The sequence below is a fragment of the Sebastes umbrosus genome, chromosome 14 (genome assembly GCF_015220745.1).
Source record: "Sebastes umbrosus isolate fSebUmb1 chromosome 14, fSebUmb1.pri, whole genome shotgun sequence".
Lineage (NCBI taxonomy): Eukaryota > Metazoa > Chordata > Actinopteri > Perciformes > Sebastidae > Sebastes > Sebastes umbrosus.
In genome coordinates, this window is record NC_051282.1 from 753,343 (window position 1) to 773,590 (window position 20,248).

At 40.3% G+C, this 20,248-nt stretch overlaps 1 protein-coding gene across 1 annotated transcript in view; it reads right to left on the minus strand.

The window, feature by feature from the left end:
* The window catches only part of carhsp1 (calcium regulated heat stable protein 1), a 51,266-nt gene extending 40,611 nt beyond the window's left edge, over positions 1-10,655 (minus strand). The window contains exon 1 of the mRNA XM_037792198.1: positions 10,445-10,655. The gene's annotated coding sequence lies outside the window, so the exon portion shown is untranslated. The remainder of the gene's footprint in view (positions 1-10,444) is intronic.
* Between the last annotated feature and the right edge of the window lie 9,593 nt (positions 10,656-20,248).

The following is a 20,248-nucleotide window of genomic DNA, read 5'->3' on the forward strand; positions in this document are numbered from 1 at the left end:
GTCACATGCAGGCTCATTAGAATATACCACCCCCCCATCTGAGTATCTCTGCCCACAGCTTGAGAACTACATTTTCAAAGGTGCACCATATTTTTCTCGCCAGCCAATCAGAGCAGACTGGGCTTTTTTGGGAGATACAAGTGCTAAAAAAGAGTGCAGGTATATTCAGAGCAGACAGTATGAGAGAAACTAGAATTACCACCTCGCGGTTGTATGCCTCCGCCAACCAGTCACATTGCAGTTTACATCCACGTCTGTCCAAAATGTCACCATTTTATCCTGTTAGACATGTGTGAAATTGTCATAATTAACATATGAATTCTTGAGTTATGGGCAAAAACATGTTATGTGAGGTCACAGTGACCTTTGACCTTTGTCCACTTAAAATCTAATCAGTTCATCCTTGAGTCCAGGTGGATGTTTGTGCCAAATTTGAAGAATTTCCCTCAAGGCGTTCCTGAGATATCATGTTCAGGAGAATGGTGCGGATGGACGGACAACCCTAAAACATAATACCTTCTGCCACGGACATAATAATGTGTTTTTTGAACATTAAAGCATGTAAACATGTTCTAGTAGAAACCTAAAATACAAGTATGAACCTGGACATGAGCATGATATGTCCCCTTTAAGTGCAACTTCAATGACACTGCCTGACACTGCCCTTGATGGAATTTTGCACTCTCTGCTCTTTATTAAATAGAGTGTACAGCTCCATTAAGGTATTCTCATGTGAAGGTTGTGTGTTCTGTGCTGAACCTGCTGCAGACAGAAAAACAGGACGGCAAACACACAAAGCGATCCCCACACAATCCATATTACAACAACCCAATGAAACCTGATCTAGTGTGTGTCCTGCCCTGTCTTGTGCAGTACCATCATCTGGCTACTTTACTACACGTGGATATGTTTACCATGCAGAATAACACCTCTTTCCTACAGTGTAATACGACACCTCGAATGGTAATAAACCTCAGAGCTACAGGTGAGGAGTTCTGCTCCGAAAAGAGATGATACACACAAATGCAAAGTTCAAAATAAAGAAACACAAAAACAAGAATTCACATGGATAAACGTGGTGTCTCAGCTGATAACCTATATTCTTATTCTGCTACGTATAAAAAAGAAGAAAATACTATTGTGAAAGGGTTTAACCAATGCTGGAATAAATGCAGATTTCAAAAGGCAGTCACTCTGCTCTGCCTACAGGGCCTGGTAATATGTGTGTGTGAATACAGACAATTTATCAATAATCTTTACAATTCCTGTCAAAAAGGTATTTCCCGGAGACCAATGTGACCTCTTCAAATGTCTTGTTTTTTTTCCGACAAACAGTCCAAAACCAAAAGATAGTTCGATTGATATAAAACAAAAACAAAGCAGCAAATCCTCACATTGGAGGCTGAAAATTACAACCCTTTAGCTTTTCTACTGTGATAAATGTAGAACTACAACATTTAATAGATTAGTTGTCAACTATTAAATTAATTGGCAACTATTTTGATAATCGATTAATCGGTTTAGGTTATTTTTTAAGAAAAAAAAGTCTAAATTCTCTGATTTCAGCTTCTTAAATGTGAATATTTTCTGGTTTCTTTCCTCCTCTATGACAGTAAACTGAATATCTTTGAGTGTGGACAAAACGAGACATCTGAGGATGTCATCTTGGGCTTTGGGAAACACTGATCAACATTTTTCACCATTTTCTGACATTTTATAGACCAAACAACTAAGCGATTAATCGAGAAAATAATCAACAGATTAATCGACAATGAACATTATCGTTAGTTGCAGCCTAGATATATGAATAGCTCATTATCAAAACGGTTGACGATTCATTTTCAGTCAATTTACTAACCACTTAAATCGACCAACTGTTTCAACCCTAGTTTACAATGTTTAGACGTTTTTGCAAATAGTATGCAAACCTACTGCATCAGTCACCATACCATTTTACTGTAAAGGGATAACACACACACGTAGCAACCTGGTCTCATGGGAAGGCGTAAAAATGCCACGATATTACATGGACATTTCGCATGAGTATGCATTTTAGCATTTTCCTCTGTCATTTGTACGCCACGCAAACGTTTTTAGGCAAGAAAACCACTTAGTTAGGTTAAGGGAAAATGTCATGGTTGGGTTTAAAATAAGTAAGTAAACTAAGTAAAACACGTACAGAAACAACATAACAACCACAGAAAATAGAAAACATCAATAAAAAAACACCAGTCAACAACGGTCTCGAACACGGGTCTCCTGGTTAAAGGTTCGGTGTTTGTTGGTAAGCAAACAGCACAAAACAAAAATTAAGTAAGTAAACTCAGTAAAACACATACGGAAACCATTGCAGAAAACACGTCACAAACGTCAACAAAAAGCACACGACAAACGTCACGTGACAAGTCACTAACGTAACTTACAAAAAAAACAAAAACACCAGTCAACACCGGTCTGCAACACGGGTCTCCTGGTTAAAAATCCCGTGTTTGTTGGTAAGTAAACAAAATAACAAATAACAAAATTATGTAAGTAAACTAAGTAAAACACATACCGAAACAATTACAGAGAACACGTCACAAACGTCAACAAAAAACACGTGACTGCGTCACTAACTCTTACCGTAGCATGGATGCATTTATATTTCAGTCTGTACAGGAAAAAAAAACACGTGTAAATCAAGAAAGGCATACTTATTGCAAGCTAAATGCCTTGCGTATTATCGTGGCATTTAGCTGCCTTTTTGTGCTAACGGGCTGCATGCAGACATGTCCTTGCGATTGCTTCCCAGATGGCCACTTCCAGGCTACTGTACCTTGACCACTTTTTCTGTCTGTATGATGCATCCAGTGTGTGCTACGGGAGTCACTTGACATGCATTAAATGTGGCCGGTGGTGTATGTTGCACTTGCTACGCGTTGAATGTGGAAATAATTTGGAAAAGGCTGATTTCACTGATTTAAAGAGAAACTTTTGCTAGCTCCACATGCAACACTACTGTAAATATGACTGACAACTGGTCTGACACTGAAACTGGAGAACTGCTCTCCCTCCTTGTGGGTGATAAGATATTAAGACTGCTTAATGTCATCTCGCAGTAAACAATCTCTGTTATGCAAGTGCCCTGTATATCCTTGAAGATGCCAAATATTGTACAAGCATTTGCCACACAACACTATTCCAGCCAATCAGCAATAGGGGTATTCAGGCCCGTGCACAGAACAGGACAGGGGAAAGGCCATGGATGTATACAGACAGAGAAAGACAGTGGGAATGAAAGGGACGGTAAACCTGGAGGAGGGGATTTGTTTGAGCATTGAGTTCAAATATTATCAATCTTTCTCCACAATTGCTGACTCCACCTTTAAGAGAAAATGAGCAAGATTACACAGCCAGATTTCTGCTGGAAAAACCCCGTGCTAAACCTGTAGGCTATGCGTGTGTGTGCATGTGTACATTTAATAAATCAGGTTTTGATTGAGTTTTTACAAGAACACCAACACAAAGGAAAGATCATTACGAAAGATAAGCATCTATTATCCAAATTGGTTGTATGCAAAGTCTAACTAGAGCTAAAATAAACATCTACAGTTTTTAAAATGTTATTATTATAGCAGTTTTATATCTTAAATTCATACACATTTTCACAATCAGTTTGCTCTCTCATCATAGAGACTGTTCTCTCACTGCATAATCAGTCCAAATGCTGGGGCAGAAGAACTCTTCAGGCTGCAACACTTGGATGGTTAAAAAAATCAGTAAAAACAAAATCAGTAAGGAGGAGTAGAGGAGAAACCTGATTAGTGACCAGCCTCTGAAACACAGCCTCTGAAGCCTATTTACATAGTGGGAATTTCTTTACATGCAAAGTCTGAGGATTATCACTTTACAATACCGGTTCAACAACGTACGACGTTGTTTAGTCCCTGCACACGTGTTTCCCAGAGAATAAGCTTGAGTGATCTCCAAAAGCCATTCCAGTCATATTTTAGTGCAACCAGGCAACCAGCAAGTATGAAACACAAAGTACATATCCACACACACATGCATTTGTGGGGCAGCTGTGGCCCAGAGCAGGTCGTCCACCAATCGGAAGGTCGGTGGTTCGATCCCTGGCTGCTCCGGTCATGTCGATGTGTCCTTGAGCAAGACACTTAACCCCAAAATTGCTCCCGAAGGCATAGCCATCGGTGTGTGAATGAGTGTTTAGATTAGATCCTGATGGGCTAAGTTGGCTCCTTGCATGGCAGCCTCTGATATCAGTGTATGAATGTGTGTGTGAATGGGTGAATGCTTGCACACACACAGTGAATGAATGCAGATAGGCCACAAAAACATAACTCATTCCATTTTATCATTTTTTTTATCTTCCTGCATTATCGACACAGTTTCTCTCCAAACTGTCATTCATATTTAGTCTCTTTTACTGTGAAATAGTTTCACCTTCTGCACAAACACACAAGCTTTGTTTCCATCAATTTTTGATTTTAGAGCTGAAATAATTTTTCTATTAATTGACAGAAATTGGCATCTATTTTTTTAGGACTGTCAAAGTTAACGCAATAATAACGTATAAGCGCAAATTCGTTTTAACGCCACTAATTTCTTTAACGCATTTATGCAATCGATCTTCCGGAGTTTGTAGCTGCTCAGTTTTAAATCCAGAGTGAAGATACTGGCATTTAAAAAAACTAAGGTCAATTGGTTCCAACCATGTCATACTAGCTTGTCGTGAGGGAGGTTAAATACCGCTCCAAACTTACACAAAATTCTGGTGAGGAAAAGTCAAGCGTTGGAGGCGGGGCCCCGTTCATTCCTATGAGAGTGTCTCAGTGGAGCATGAAGCCGAAATGGCTCGACTTCCGTCTGGAAAAGTACCCGGATTTTCCAGCGATCTTCCGCATCCATTGGGCACATGAAACATGCGCAGTAGCGTCCACTCGGTCACATGACTCAGTCACAGGTTCCCAACGTCCCGCCATCGTCGCGGCTTGCGCTCCAGCCTCGGTCTGAGTCTCATTCACATGAACGGAGGAAGAGAAATAACTCTGGATTCAGCTATTAGTGCAATTTACAACTTTTAGGACCTAATGATTTAAATAAGGACTATTAGAGTGTTCATACTGGGGAGTTGATTCACCTAAAAAAAAAATATCTGCTGAGTTAAAGATGTATCTTTCCCAATGTTAGTCTATGGGAAAATGTCTTTTTGGGCCCAATGGCATCACATGACGGACACGGAAGTTGTAGTACTGCCGTTTGGCCGCTACAAAAGTTAGGATCAACGTCCGGCGCTCTTCCATGGCCATTTCCAAAGGGGTCCCTTGACATCTGACCTCCAGATCAGTGAATGTAAATGGGTTCTATGGGTACCCACGAGTCTCCCCTTTACAGACATGCCCACTTTATGATAATCACATGCAGTTTGGGGCAAGTCATAGTCAAGTCAGCACACTGACACACTGACAGCTGTTGTTGCCTGTTGGGCTGCAGTTTGCCATGTTATGATTGGAGCATATTTTGTTATACTAAAAGCAGTCCCTGTGAGGGTTTCTGGATCAATATCTGTCATTGTTTTGTGTTGTTAATTGATTTACAATAATAAATATATACATACATTTGCATAAAGCAGCATATTTTCCCACTCCCATGTTGATAAGAGGATTAAATGTACAAATTAATCTGCGATTAATCACAATTAAACATTCTAATCGATTGATAGCCCTAATTTTTTTCTAATAATTTAGATAACAAAAATGTTAGACATCACCTAGTTCCAGCTTCAACAATGTGATAATTTGATATTTTCTCTATTTTCTATAATTTTAAGAATATATATAAAAAAGAGAAAACACTTGACTATTAATTATTAATAAATTCAATAATTTGGGGCTTTGGGATCTTGATTCGACAAAACAATTAATTTTGATAGACCAAATCATAAATCAATTAATCAAGAAAACAATTGCCAGACTAATGGAGATTGAAACATTATGTTAGTTGCAGCCCTAGTTACTTTATAACACACTGTTAAGACTTTTATTAAAAGGAGAGTCAGATGAGAATATTGAAACCATTCTTGCATCTGTGCAATAAATATGAAGCTACAGCTAGCAGCCGTCTAGCAGACTGTTAGCTTAGCACAAAGACTGGAAACGGGGTGGCTGAATGGGAGAAAATCCCTGTAGCCAGTAAAAGAAACCTGGTGGAAGGTGTTCCCAGAAGAGTAGAGGCTGTCACAGCAGCACAATATTTATTAGGGCCCGAGCACCGACAACGTCAGGCCAGCGAAGGCCCTGTTGAAACTGAAGGAATTCTTCTTTTCCTTTTTCTTCTCCCAAATGAATCGCCTTTTTGACGACTTAGAATGCCCCAAAAGTTGTTAAACTTGGCACACTTATCAAACGAGGTGACATTTTTTATATTTTAAGGGTCTCGGGCTTGGCCGTTGCAAAATGACTCGCTAGCGCCCACTAGAAAATTGGAAAAATGGAGCCCCTCGCTCCGGTTTCACCTACATGTATGAAATTTGTCAGACAGATGTAACATGTGGAGACGCAAAAAAAGGCCTCTTGGAGGTATGCCCAAAACTCAACAGGAAGTCAGCCCATTTTTAGCATTTTATAGGCCATGTACTTTAACGAACTCCTCCTACAGATTTAATCAGATAAACTTGAAATTTGGTGAGGTTTAACTTAAGACCTTGAGGATGTAAAGTTATCAAAATGGTGAGTTTTCACTGAACGACCTGACCGTGGCTCTGGCGGCCATTTTGAGCCCTTCGCCAGGAAACAGGAAGTTGTTGTATCTCAACTGTACATAGTCCGATCTGCCCCAAATTTCTCAGGTGTGATGGTGGTCTAGTCCTGAGGACATGTACATGCAAAAATATACTCATAGCCCCGCCCCAAGATGTTAGCCACGCCCCGTTTCATAACTCATGAACCATTTGTCGTAGAGTCTTGTGGGAGGTGTCATATCACTCAGCAGAGAGTTCCTGTGTCATTGGTTAAGGTTATCCCCGCCCCCTACACATTAGCCCCACCCCCTTTCATAACTCATGAACCATTTGTCCTAGAGTGTGTTCCAATCCACGTACTTCCAGAAGTACATTTCAATGTAGTGCACTGTGTGCACTCTGTACTCACTTGAGTAGTGCGTAAATTTCAACGGGGTTCACTGCATTTTGCCGTACTTCCCAGTGTGAACGCACTTATGCACTCAAAATAGTGAGTGTAAGTACTGAAGTACGCGGCTTGAAACACACTCCTAGACTATTGTGGGAGGTGTCATATCACTCAGCAGAGAGTTCCTGTTTCATTGGTATTGCTATCCCGCCCCCTACACATTAGCCACGCCACCCAACAGAACTCATGATCCGTTTGTCGTAGAGTCTTGTGGAAGGTGTCATTGCACTAGGCAGAGAGTTTCTGTTAAGTTGGTATTTTTATCCCCGCTGCCTACACATTAGCCCCGCCCCCTTTAATAGCACGTGAACCGTTTGTCGTAGAGTCTTGTGGCAGGCGTCATGGCGCTCATCAGAGTTTCGGTTTCACTGTACCTGGACGGGTCAGTGGGCGTCCCGCCAGTACCCCCGACACGCAGGGATGTGCGAGTTCCCGTTCATCGCTGCTCGCAGCTTTAATTTCCTCTTGGTTTTGGAATGAGGTGTTCAACAATCATTTATTGTAGTGAAGCTTGGGTGTACACAAACCTCATGTAGTGCTTTTCTCATTAAAGCAGCTGTCCCTTCCCTCTTTCTTCCTCTGCATTATTAAATCTCTTTGCCACCCTGTTCACTTGTTTATGCTCAAACTTCTTTTCCAATTCAGTATCTCCCCCCCCCCCACCGCCCCCCTCCCTTTGCCTCCTCTCCCTCTCTCCCTCTCTCATTATCATTGCTTTATTGCCCACAGGGGATTATTACAGCAGATCATATTGCACAACAACAGGCCTTCACAACAAGCTCCATCCCACGACTTGACGGCTGTAAAAGCCACGGCCATAAAAACCTTCAAAGTGGCATAACAGCACAGTGGACAACAAGCATTTATGATGGAGTAGACAAATACATGAGGATGTCGCTTTGTAGAGTGTGTGCCTTTGGCCTTGTAATGATGCCAAGGCCTCACCTGCATTTCTGCAGTGTCGTGTAGGCTGGCTGGATAAAATAATGTCACGTAGGATCCTGAAATCAGATACATTAATGCTTAACTTGTCAAGAACAAATGCCATCACGAATCATGTAGTGGTGCACGCTTTAAGATATTATATTATATTATAGATATTATACAAAAACGCCAAACCGATATGGCTGAGAATGAATTGTTCCAATACCATTTTTTCCATCCCGATACCGATTCCAATACCTGAACTTGCGGTATCGGCCGATACCAAGTACCGATCTGATACCAGCGTAATGAATATAATATCTTCGTCGCCTTTGGGCTACCTTTGTGGAACTTATCTTGTCGTTGGAATGCGGTTTCCAACGTTTGCTGCTGCAGTTTGTCCTTTTTTTCCCCTTTGCCTTGGTGAAGTCGCATTGCTCTTTCATGTGATGCGTCTAAAGATGTTTTATAAGATTGCTTGTGTTCAATTTTGGCAACACTAGTGCCACCCCTCGAAATGGAAGCCTTACATACTGTATATATCACCATTTTAATTGTTGGATTTTCATATGGCTGACACTTTCCTCGCTCTGACTACCGTTACCGTTACACTCTCCACTAGCACCGCACTGTTGTTGTTTGCTATCGTCAGGTGACAAACTACCCGCAATCAGTTCTTCTTCGCTGCTCTAAAACAGTACTTGACTGTGGCAGAAATGAAACATCCAGGGCGCCAGAACAGTGAAGATTACTGTTTTGGAGCGACGAAGAAGAATTGATTTCTGGTTAAACAAGTTTATTAATTAATTATTTTTGTGGGTTAATAAATGATTGTATCGGATCAGTGCATAGACTGGCGTACTGGATACCGAATTTTGGGCAGTATCAGATGCATTACCGATACTGGTATCATTACAACTCTACTGAGAATGTCTGTAAACATTGTTTTAACGCTCGGCCTGAATGCCCACTTAGTCTTTGGTTGACAAAATTGGAGCTTTGTCCCAAATCCATACTACTAGATAGTAATTGTCAGCAGGGCTTGGCAGTAACAGAACAGTTGCTAGGTTGCCATTGACAACCATTTTGAGCAGAGGGGAACTCAGGTGGTTGCAATATGCAACCACACCACTAGATGCCGCCAAATCCTACACACATCCTCCTTTTAGGCGGAAACGTTTGAGAAGTTCTTCGTGTGAATAGGAAAAATACTGCACTGAAAATCAAAACGGACTAAGTCCATTCAGGCTTCTTCGTTTACACACTCGGGTCCGCTGGAATAAAATATCCACTGAATGCCTGAAATGGAAATATCAGTGTGACCTTAGATTTGATTCAGTTTAGAAGCCTTAAAGTCTGCCCCTGAACAAGCTAAAACATGTAGTAATAGATGCAGGTGTTTGACAACAACCTAGTTCAGACCTGTGAATCTGTTTATTGCTAATCTGTGTGCAGATCGGAGGAGGGAGGTGGGCACCTCAGCCTTTTACAGCCAGCCACATCCTGACTGAAACTGTGTCACGATTACGCTTCATTAGAAATCTGGGACTTTTTCTTATCATATACACATAAACAACCAAACTCACAGGCATCCCTTGAACACCACATCAGCTGCTGTTTTTGTGTTTCAACCAACAACAGGCCTGAACCATGGCTCAAAAACAAAGGCTTTCCCTCCATCTCTGCTCTCCTGTTAATACACACACACACACACATATCCTACATAAAATGAGCTGCTGAGAGATACTGGCAACATCATACATCTCTTAAGAGCCCACAAAGCTCATCTTCCAGCACTTCATTAACTCAAAATGAGAGGTTGCATTGAGAGAAAACCTTTTCAAGTCCCCGAATGAAAGCCTGTCACACGCGCGCGCGCACACACACACACACACACACACACACACACACACACACACACATTCTTTGTGTTGTTGTCTGGTGTCTCCTTGCTTGTTTGTTTGCCCCCCCACCTCTAAAGGAAATGAACACGCCAGGAAAACACAACCTGTGATGGAAAGGAAAGAGTCTGGAAATCAGTGGACTTGAACACAACTAAAAAGTTGGAAAGACATAGCGTAATATAAACCAAGTTCTTTACTTAACAAACCTTTTCCTACAACTTGTCAGCTAGTTTATGATAACAGTTCACTTATCATCCGTGTTGCGTTCACGCAGCAGAACGTGTCTGCGTGTTGTTAGTGAGTGTGTGTGTCATCTCTCACCGTGTTGTTAATGAGTGTGTGTGTGTCATCTCTCACCTTGTTGTCAATGAGTGTGTGTGTGTCATCTCTCACCTTGTTGTTAGTGAGTGTGTGAGTGTCATCTCTCACCTTGTTGTAGTGAGTTGCTACTTCGTGCTGAAGGATATTCTCCACCCGGAGAAAAGGCGTCCAACAAGACAAAAATAACAGTGTGAGTGGAGTTTAGTTGTTTAGTTAATTTAGTTTGTTCCTCCTCCGTACAACAGTTGACGGGTGTGAGGTTCAGTAGTCCTTCACTCTCTCTCTGTCTCTCTCTGGGTGTTTGTGAATGTCTGTGAATGGGCGGGACTGGCTCCACAGTAACGTCACCTGTGAGCTCTTTACCGTAACGGACGCTACAATGCGACCTCTAAAACACGCAGTGTACCGTAAATAAAAACTACAACCCGCAAAGATTCCAATATTGCCTTACAATTGAAGATAATTCAAATATTGGCGGCTGGATTGCTTTTGGAGGTGATTTGTATGGAAGCCCAGTTCTGCCAGGAAAAGAAAGAAAATTGAAAATCAATCACACAAAAAAATTGTCATGTCTGTTAAATATCTTTATTGTGCAGTGGACAGAATATCTTTTCATCCAGATGGCTAGGAGAGCTGAGAATTCTGGGAATACCTTCGACAGTTGTAAGTTATTAAAGGACCTTCTGAATTTTTTTTATTTTTAGATGCTTAGCTCTGTGTATGTGCGTATGTACAGTATATTCCATAAATATCTATGACATGGTGTTACGTCCTGTGAGGAGCTACAATTTGTTGTTTTTTACTGAACTACCACATGTTTTTTCATTGTTGCAGGTTGTTTTTGTGTGCATGGATGTCATTTTGTGGCAACTTTTCTGTTCATTGTATATGACTTTGAAAGATCAAAGATGAATTTTATATGTACTGTAGTAGTACATCATTTTACTGTTTTACTGTTGAAATCAGAATCTAAAAAGTGCAGTGTATACAATAGCATTCAGCTAGACAAAACTTACAGTCTTTTACTGTATATTACAGTAAGCAGTTAGTGTCAACAAAAAAGTAGAACAAACCAGAGATTTGTATATAAGAAACATTTCCTAGGTTGACTAGTGTCGTATCTTTCCTGCGACAGTGCTGTTGAAGTGATGAGAAAGGATGCTCCGCGGACACTGTTCTTGCTGGTATAATAGAGTTTATTACAAACAAGCAACAAATGTCATAACGAACGTCTAGAGCGTCCGGAGGTCTCAAGTCAAATCTGAAAGTCCTGCACTTCGGGGCTCTCGCACCTCCTTATATCTGGTTCATGTCATGTAACATCTGAGCTGAGCGCATGACAATGAATGGCTCCTTTATCCTATATGTTATCCCCCAGCCCCCGGTCAGAACTCATGACCATATGTCTCCCTCATGATTCTTACTCATATGTTTTACCCTTAGGGGCCTTGTGGACTTGTACAAGAGGTGAAAATATACCACATATTCCCCCCTTCGAGACTTACACAAAGTCTCGAAAAAATAAAAGAAGAGACATACAGGTGTATTAACATGACAAATTTAACAACCCGCCCTATTTACCATTGAAACAACTGTATGGAGTATAAAAGTGAGAGTGAAAAACCTGTCAGGCAGCTAATCTTTCTTGAAATATCCATTAAACAATGTAGACAGGAAAATTCTCTCACGGTCCCTCTGCCAAGGCGACCATACGTAGTACTTCATAATACTGAAATGAGGAAATTTAACAATTTGTGTGTGGAAATGACTTAAGCAAATACATATGGAACTCTCAGCAAATCAAAACAAAACAATGTCCAAAGTCAGGCTGGTCGACCCATCGCACCTTTCTATGGACCTTTTCCTGCCTACCCCACTGTCCCTAAACATCGAGAAAAAGAAAACATCTGAGGTCCCATTATATTTAGAAACCATTATTTGCCAAGCATGTAATACACAAAAAGACAATTCATTTTTAAGAATACTAATGTAACATCTAAGAGAAGACATATGACTGTATAACGCTGCAGTTTCTCAGCAGCCTTGACTCCGGTGTAGTATTGATGACGTCTTGACTCGGGATGTTGTATCGCCAGTCCACGTTCAGAGTTCTTCAGGCCATTCGTATTTTCATGTTTGAAGTATCTGAACCCATTCAGCCCCTCGGAGTCCCCGACAATCCACTACCCTCACAGTGGTCTTCCCCCAATATGTTCTAGAATGAAAGACAAGAAAACCAGTATCTTTTGCATACAGAACAGATACAAATTAAAACATCAAACACAGAATAAGAACACTTCTATAAGTAAAAATGTGAAATTAGAAATCATATAAGAACACTTCTATGTGAAATTAGAAATCATATAGTCCATTAATCATATTGTTCATTTGTTGCCATACCCTCCCTTTGAGACTAAACAAAGTCTCAAAAGAGCAAAACAAAATCAACACTACAAACTACGCAAGCAAAAACATAGGTAAATAATATGATTATAATCATATGAGATATTTAAAATGGATATTCCTCCACCAATTCGATCTTTATCGCTTCATCCTCATCCACGTCCGTGTCAGCTTCGTGTAATAATGGCATTATCGTTTGATCGCCGGGCAGCACAACTCCAACCCATTTAATTATCATAGCCTTTGCAAAAGTCAACAACAGCGTGCAAAAACAAAACATCACACACAACGACAAAACGAGCGCTACCAAAACCTGAACTAACACTGCTCCTAGTGGCCCCAATTTATCCTGCAACCAAGCATTTGCAGACCATCCCGCTCCTTCTGATGGACCAAATGCATCTCTTATGTGCTTCAGTGCATCTATGACATTAGTTATATTATCTGAGTTATCAGGAATCAAAGTGTAGCAGGCATCCCCTGTTAAGTTCAAAGTCATACAAAGGCCCCCTTGTTTGGCTAATATATAGTCAAGAGCCATGTCATGTTTCAGCAACGTCAATCGGTGACTTCTCTGAGTGTTTGACAAAAATTCGAAACCTCTTATGGTTTCGTTCGCAAAGCCTTGCAAGGTGTAGGTAATGTTGTCGATGTGATCTGCCAAGAATGTCACCCCATACCATGGAAATAATCCTATTCCCCACTTTTCTCCTAAGCTTATTCTCCAATGGTAGGACTCCAAATTGTGAAACTGTGCCAACTCACGTTTTCTCCTACTACGTGAAGCGACATCAGATTGAGCCTCATCAGATGCTTCTCCCTTCTGTACAGAAAAAACTTCATATGGGAGTTTCAGTGTTGCCATATAACAACATCCTGTCCACCCGTATGGTAGAAATAAATAAGCATTTTCACCACAAATTCACCAAATATCCCTGAAATTGCCTATAGACACATTACCAGGCAAAACTTGATGTTTTACCATCAAAGTTCTACTCGGCTTACGCTTTGACACTTGATAAATCACTTCATACAACTTATTCACATCTTTATCTTCACGCTTTCCTAAATCCATCATATAACCATCACACTCTGATATTCCCATAAACATTCCAGACCCCTTATTAATTTCATTTGAGCAAAAACAGTACTTTGCCCTCACAGGTTTTACTTCCATCGGATCAGGTACCGCTGTCATCACATTTTCATGTTGTTCAAGTAAATTCACATATGGTAATTCTGCCAACCAAGAACAATTCAATCTAGGCTTAAAAAGGTTCACTGATAAAGCCATCACTTTATCCACTGATGATTGCTGTTGATACAAGAGCCATGACAGTACAGAAGATTGACATGAAGTAGTTAATGGTTCCGGTACCGCCTCCAGAATTGAAGGCCATGTACCTGGTGTTGGTACTTTCAACACACATGGACCCTTCAATTTCTTGATTGATCTCACTGAGTGTGTTAACTGCTGAAACCATAAATTTCTCCCTGCCCATGGGTCTACAATTCCCAACACTGAAGCATCAAATCCATATGCTTTCCACTTAGCGTCTCTCCTCTGTAATACATGGTTCTGTTCAAACATCTCCTGTGATATCTGATCCGAGTCAACAAACTCCTTTCCCACATCTACAATATTCCTCTGAACAGTCTCAGATGACTTTACAACCTTCACTTCCTCAATTTCCTTCCTACTATTCACATTAATCCCCATCTCTAACATAGACTTCCGGCTCTCATTTACCATCTCTTTCACTTTCAAGGATACTTTATCAAGTGTCTGTGTCACATTCTCCAATTTCCTAGGCATTAATGTTGTCACCAAGGTAGTACTCTGATTGAACGCATTATCATTATTTATTGATTTCAAATTTAAAGTAGCAGCCTCTATCCGTGTGTTATTTACCTTTGCAGTGGTTGCTTCAACAGGTCTTAGGTTTGTTATCATAAGTTTCACCTTACGACTTATGTAACCTTCAATCCAAGAGTGGCTAGATGGAACAAATTTAAACTCTGGCTCTCGATATGTACACATATATTCCCCTTCATCTTCCCATGCAAGGTTGCGCACAGCAAGCGAACAATCATCCACAACTTTCTTATACCTTATATCATTGTACAATACGTACTTCCTTTGTAAATGTGGCGGACCGTAGTTTCCAGGAGGTATCAACTCCACATCCTCTCCACGACTATTTTCCCACTTGGGAAAATAGTTAATACGGCTATTACCTATTCCACATTTACAAGGAAGAATAACCATTTTTCCAAGCTTGGATCTGACCACTATCTCCTCAGGTTTTGGCGTCGTAAAAATCTTATTAGGCACCTCTGTTGTTAGCTGTGACACATTCTCTACCATCCTAAGTTTCATAACGGAGAGGTTTGACCCTCCTCCGGACTGGCCTGGGACTCCTTTTTCCAACTGAACCTTCGAGTTCTCTCGCAACGGAGTCAGATCTCTTTTCATCCTCTGGTGTTTCACTCTCCACTGAAACATGCTCTGTTGTTTCTGGGACATATTGGAATTTGATGTCCCCAAATGCTTTTTCTTGTCCATCATCAACATTATCATTACTGACATCATCAAAAATATGCTCAGCATCATCAACATTTTCCACAATCTGGACAATCCCCCCTTGTTGACTTTGACTTTGGAGATCCTCATGCATCTGCCCTTCGGCTGCATGTTCTCCCTCATTTTGTTCCACAGAGTCATCTCGACTCTGTGAGGGTTGTACCTCTTCTCTGGGTGCTTTAACACAGTGTGATAAATGATACCATGTGGGAGACCCCTTAACCTGGACCGCGGTTCCAGTACTGCGAACCACTTCAAACGGTCCCTCACGGCGTTCGTTATACCATTTCCGTCTAAACACCTTCACGAACACCTGGTCTCCAGGTTGCACTGTGATCCTTTTTTGCTCATCGAGCTTCTCCTGCACCTCCTCCTTAGTTTGCCTTCTTTTGCTCTGCCTTGTATGTGGATACAAGTACCAGCATTATTTTAATTACATCTGGGTTAAGAGTCCCCTCCATTGGCCATGGTTGGTCAATTTCAGGCCAGCGTTTGTGCCATTTTTCCGATATTTTTGCACTGTTTGCGATGCCCCTAATTAAAGGATTATTCTTCTGTACTATCTCAACAGGAGTGATTACTTTTGGATTTTTAGTGTTCTTTTTCCCCATTATAACGGCTACCTTATGTTCCGTTATTGTACTTTAAGAAGTAATTTCTAAAATTAAAACTACTCAAGGCTATTTAGATTACTTCCCCCCTTTTTTTTTTTTTTTTTTTTTTGTCTCAATTACCCAATTAATCAATTATCCAATTATCCAATTAATCAAATATCCAATTATCCAATTAATCAAAATAACCAATTATCAAATTAACCAATTATCCAAGTATCCAATTATCCAAATATCCAATTATCCAATTAATCAATTAACCAATTATCCAATTAACGAATCAACCAATCAACCAATCCACCAATCAACAAATTATCCAATTATCCAATATTCAGCTCAAATCGTCAAACAGTCACCACATTGAATGTCCACCACATCACAGATCAGACAAACCACGCGAAATAACATAAATGAACATCTGCAATTGTCAACAGAGGTTAGACTAAACAATCAGATGCCATTAATTAATCAAATGCATTAACTGATCAATCGGTTGCCAAGTTTTCTATTTATTCATTTATTTATTTCTCCCAACTGCCTAGAGCATGTACTCTTTCATGTGTATAGGAGCAGGTCAGTATTCTCTTATGGTTTATAAATGAAAGCAGGTTTATATGTATACCATCAATATTGCTTACGACTGAGAACATATACAAATATGGAAATGCAGGTTTTGTTTTTTGTTAAAGAGTTTGTGGATAAATTCGTACCGGCCTTTAGTAGATTGAAACGGAAGCCTCCCCTTGGACGTCAGCAAGCCACACTCCGTGATGCGCCGGCCCGCTGTCTTTCCTCCCGTCTCAATTCTCATTCACCATAAATGACATAACAGACAAGAAGCAAGCAATGATTTAGTCTCTTGTGAACCCATTAGGTCCCTTTAACAGCATCATCAATCTTATTCCTAACTTAAACCCCTACTTAAACATTAAAGCACTTAGTGAACCCCACTGGACCAAACAGTTCAAACGACAAAGGAATTCTCTGTAACTCCCAAGAAAGGGTCTCCGAACGCCTCCATACACCCACATTCCACCTCCTCTAGGGAATTTTGAGACGAGTGAGGGGGGGGGGGCCCCAAACGCTACCCTTCTTAAACGAAGTTCATTGTGCATTTAACAGTTTATTTATTATATTACGTCCCTTTTAAGAAGAGCTCATGTTTTATTCAAAAAGGGGGAAATGCCCAAAATAAATTCTTGCACTCCCCTTAATATATAGTTTATTAGTATCTGTTACTCTTTCTGGGAATGTGGGCTTTTATTAGCAGAGTTTAGTTAGATTTTATTTCAACTTTCTCTGAGAAAGGTCACCACGGTAACCGATCTTATTATTATATATGTATTTATCTTAGTATCTATTAGGGTTTTTTTTTTTTTTTTATTTATTATTATTATTATTATTATTTCTATTCTTTTCCGAGTGTCATACGGGTACTGCAGTTACACAACTCCACTTTATTTGTCCTGGTTTATAGTTATTTATCTTATGTGTATGCGTTTATCGTAACCAGGCTCATTTCAGTGGCTCATCATTTCATTCTTTTTACTGTATCTCCCGGAAATCCCTCTTTTGCAGAGAAAACAAGTGTCCACTCCTACCGGCCGTGTCATCACGCCCAACGGCGTGAGTGACAACAGTGATCCAGAGAGGGTGCGCTTCGATCTCTGATCCAGAGAAATTCCCACAATCAACAGCTGTTTCCCCCACAGAATATACTACGCCCGCCGTGTAATTAGTTTTCTATTTCTGCAGTCACCGGGTGGATCAGTCTGCTCAATTTTTATTTTCTAACTCGTTCAATTCATTAGTCTTCTAACAGAAGCTCATGGTTTATACAATACATCGGGCCACGTATCTATTCTTACAAATTATTAAATGTCCTGTTCTCAAATCACCACCTATATATGGTTATTCAATTATAATGTGTTCTTTCTTTCTTTTAACTTTAACACACCTATTCTCTTCCTATGCATTTTATAGCACACATCTGGAACACATCAGCAGTTAAATATCACACACACACATTCAGCACTCCTACACACACACATCCTCCCCAGCTTCTTCTCATCCCAAAGTAAACACACACACACATTCTCTTCACCAATTTTAGATATCTTCATTCATACAGCATGCTTTCTGCCGCTATTTCCTTACTTTTTCTCGTAAAATTTCTGCTACCTTTGAAGTGTAAATTCTTCGATGAGAGGCTGCTTCAGACACCGTTCGTCAACAAACGTCAGAGTGGTAACGGTCAATCGAATTGTGATTCTACACTCTCCAGTTATTAAACTGACCATAAGATGTTGTTCCAGGTTTTAATCGGCCCGTAATACAATGCTCCTACACTTGAGGGCTCTAACTATCTGATTTGCGGCTGTCATATGATCATTTCCTTTATTTCCGTTTATTTCCTTATCTCTCTCTTAACACTCTTTACATTTATTTATTCAAATTACCTGGATCCAGGTTTCCCAATTTTGTCTTTCTAACTTGATTCCGGACTATGTCAGAGCCATCGTTACGCAGTGACTAATATGCATGTGTCTTACCATTAAGAAGTTGAGGGCCCCTCTTCATTAATCTTGCATGATACTATTTAGCACACCTTATCGTTACCATGAAGCTATTCTAAACTATTCCTTGTATTTCTCATACTTCTTTTCTTCACTTTATATCTTTTCTCTATTCATTCCCCCTTTTTCATTAAATTTAGCACGGAGCCTCACTTTAAACATCAAATCAACAGGACATGTCCATAACAAGAAGGTTCTTAATTTACGATGTGGCCAAACAACTCCACATAACAGCCCCAATTTATGACCAGCATTCAATCGGGTGAGCTCACCGTCTGTGAAGTTGTAGCAGTAAACCGCTGAGGCCACCTCCGATCCTGTTCGTGACGCCAAAGTTTGTCGTATCTTTCCTGCGACAGTGCTGTTGAAGTGATGAGAAAGGATGCTCCGCGGACACTGTTCTTGCTGGTATAATAGAGTTTATTACAAACAAGCAACAAATGTCATAACGAACGTCTAGAGCGTCCGGAGGTCTCAAGTCAAATCTGAAAGTCCTGCACTTCGGGGCTCTCGCGCCTCCTTATATCTGGTTCATGTCATGTAACATCTGAGCTGAGCGCATGACAATGAATGGCTCCTTTATCCTATATGTTATCCCCCAGCCCCCGGTCAGAACTCATGACCATATGTCTCCCTCATGATTCTTACTCATATGTTTTACCCTTAGGGGCCTCGTGGACTTGTACAAGAGGTGAAAATATACCACACTAGTAAAAAAACACCTACATATTTTGTCCAGTACGGCTCACACGATAACAAAACAACTTTTCATTTTGGTGGCATTGGGCAATTTACTGACACAATAACTAGCTTTTGAAGCATGAAGGAAGTGTTTTGGGTGAGTTACTACCTTTTGCAGACATGCAATAGAGTTGTGATGTCCCATGAAACAGTTGTGACAATTGCAGTTACAGTTTAGAGAATGTTAAGCCTGTTTAGAAAAATGAGCCAAAGCGATTGAGTAAAAACGGTAATGTAGGCACAAACTGGGGCTATGTCAAAATTAGACAGATAGATAGATAGATAGATAGATAGATAAATACATAGATAGATAGATAGTAAGTAGATAAGTCAAAAATAAAAAGAGAGAGGATTGTTCATGCTGGCTCAGGGTCATACTGTCATTCCTGACATCCCATCTTTCTTCTACCAAAATGTATGGAAGCCCCTAAATATATAAAATAAATAAATAATAATAGTAAGATTAAAAAATATAAACCATCACTATATCTCTCCGATATAGCTATAGGGAAAACTTGTATTGAATGACATTTTCGGTTGAATACGTTTAGTGGTTTTGATTTTAGTTTGCACATGCACACACACACACACACACACGCACGCACACAAACTCGCACTCGCACACACACACACACACACACACACACACACACACACACACACACACTCTCTCACACACACACACACACACACACACACACACACACACACAGAGTTACTTTAAGTAGTCTTTATTTCCTAATATCTCAGAGACAGTGTGTGTTTGTGCACCTTTTGTACCTGTACCTTACTTTAAAACATGAAACTTGAGAGAATGGGCTATTGAGAAATAATCTGGAACATAAACTGGTTGAACTGGAAAATGACATGGTTCACATGAAGCACCTCCTCACATCCAGCAGAGGGAGACAACTGCATTTCTATTTAAGCTTCCCTTTTAAATATGTCTCTTTTATCACTGCTACAGACTGCTGAACCCTTTTGTACAACCCATGAG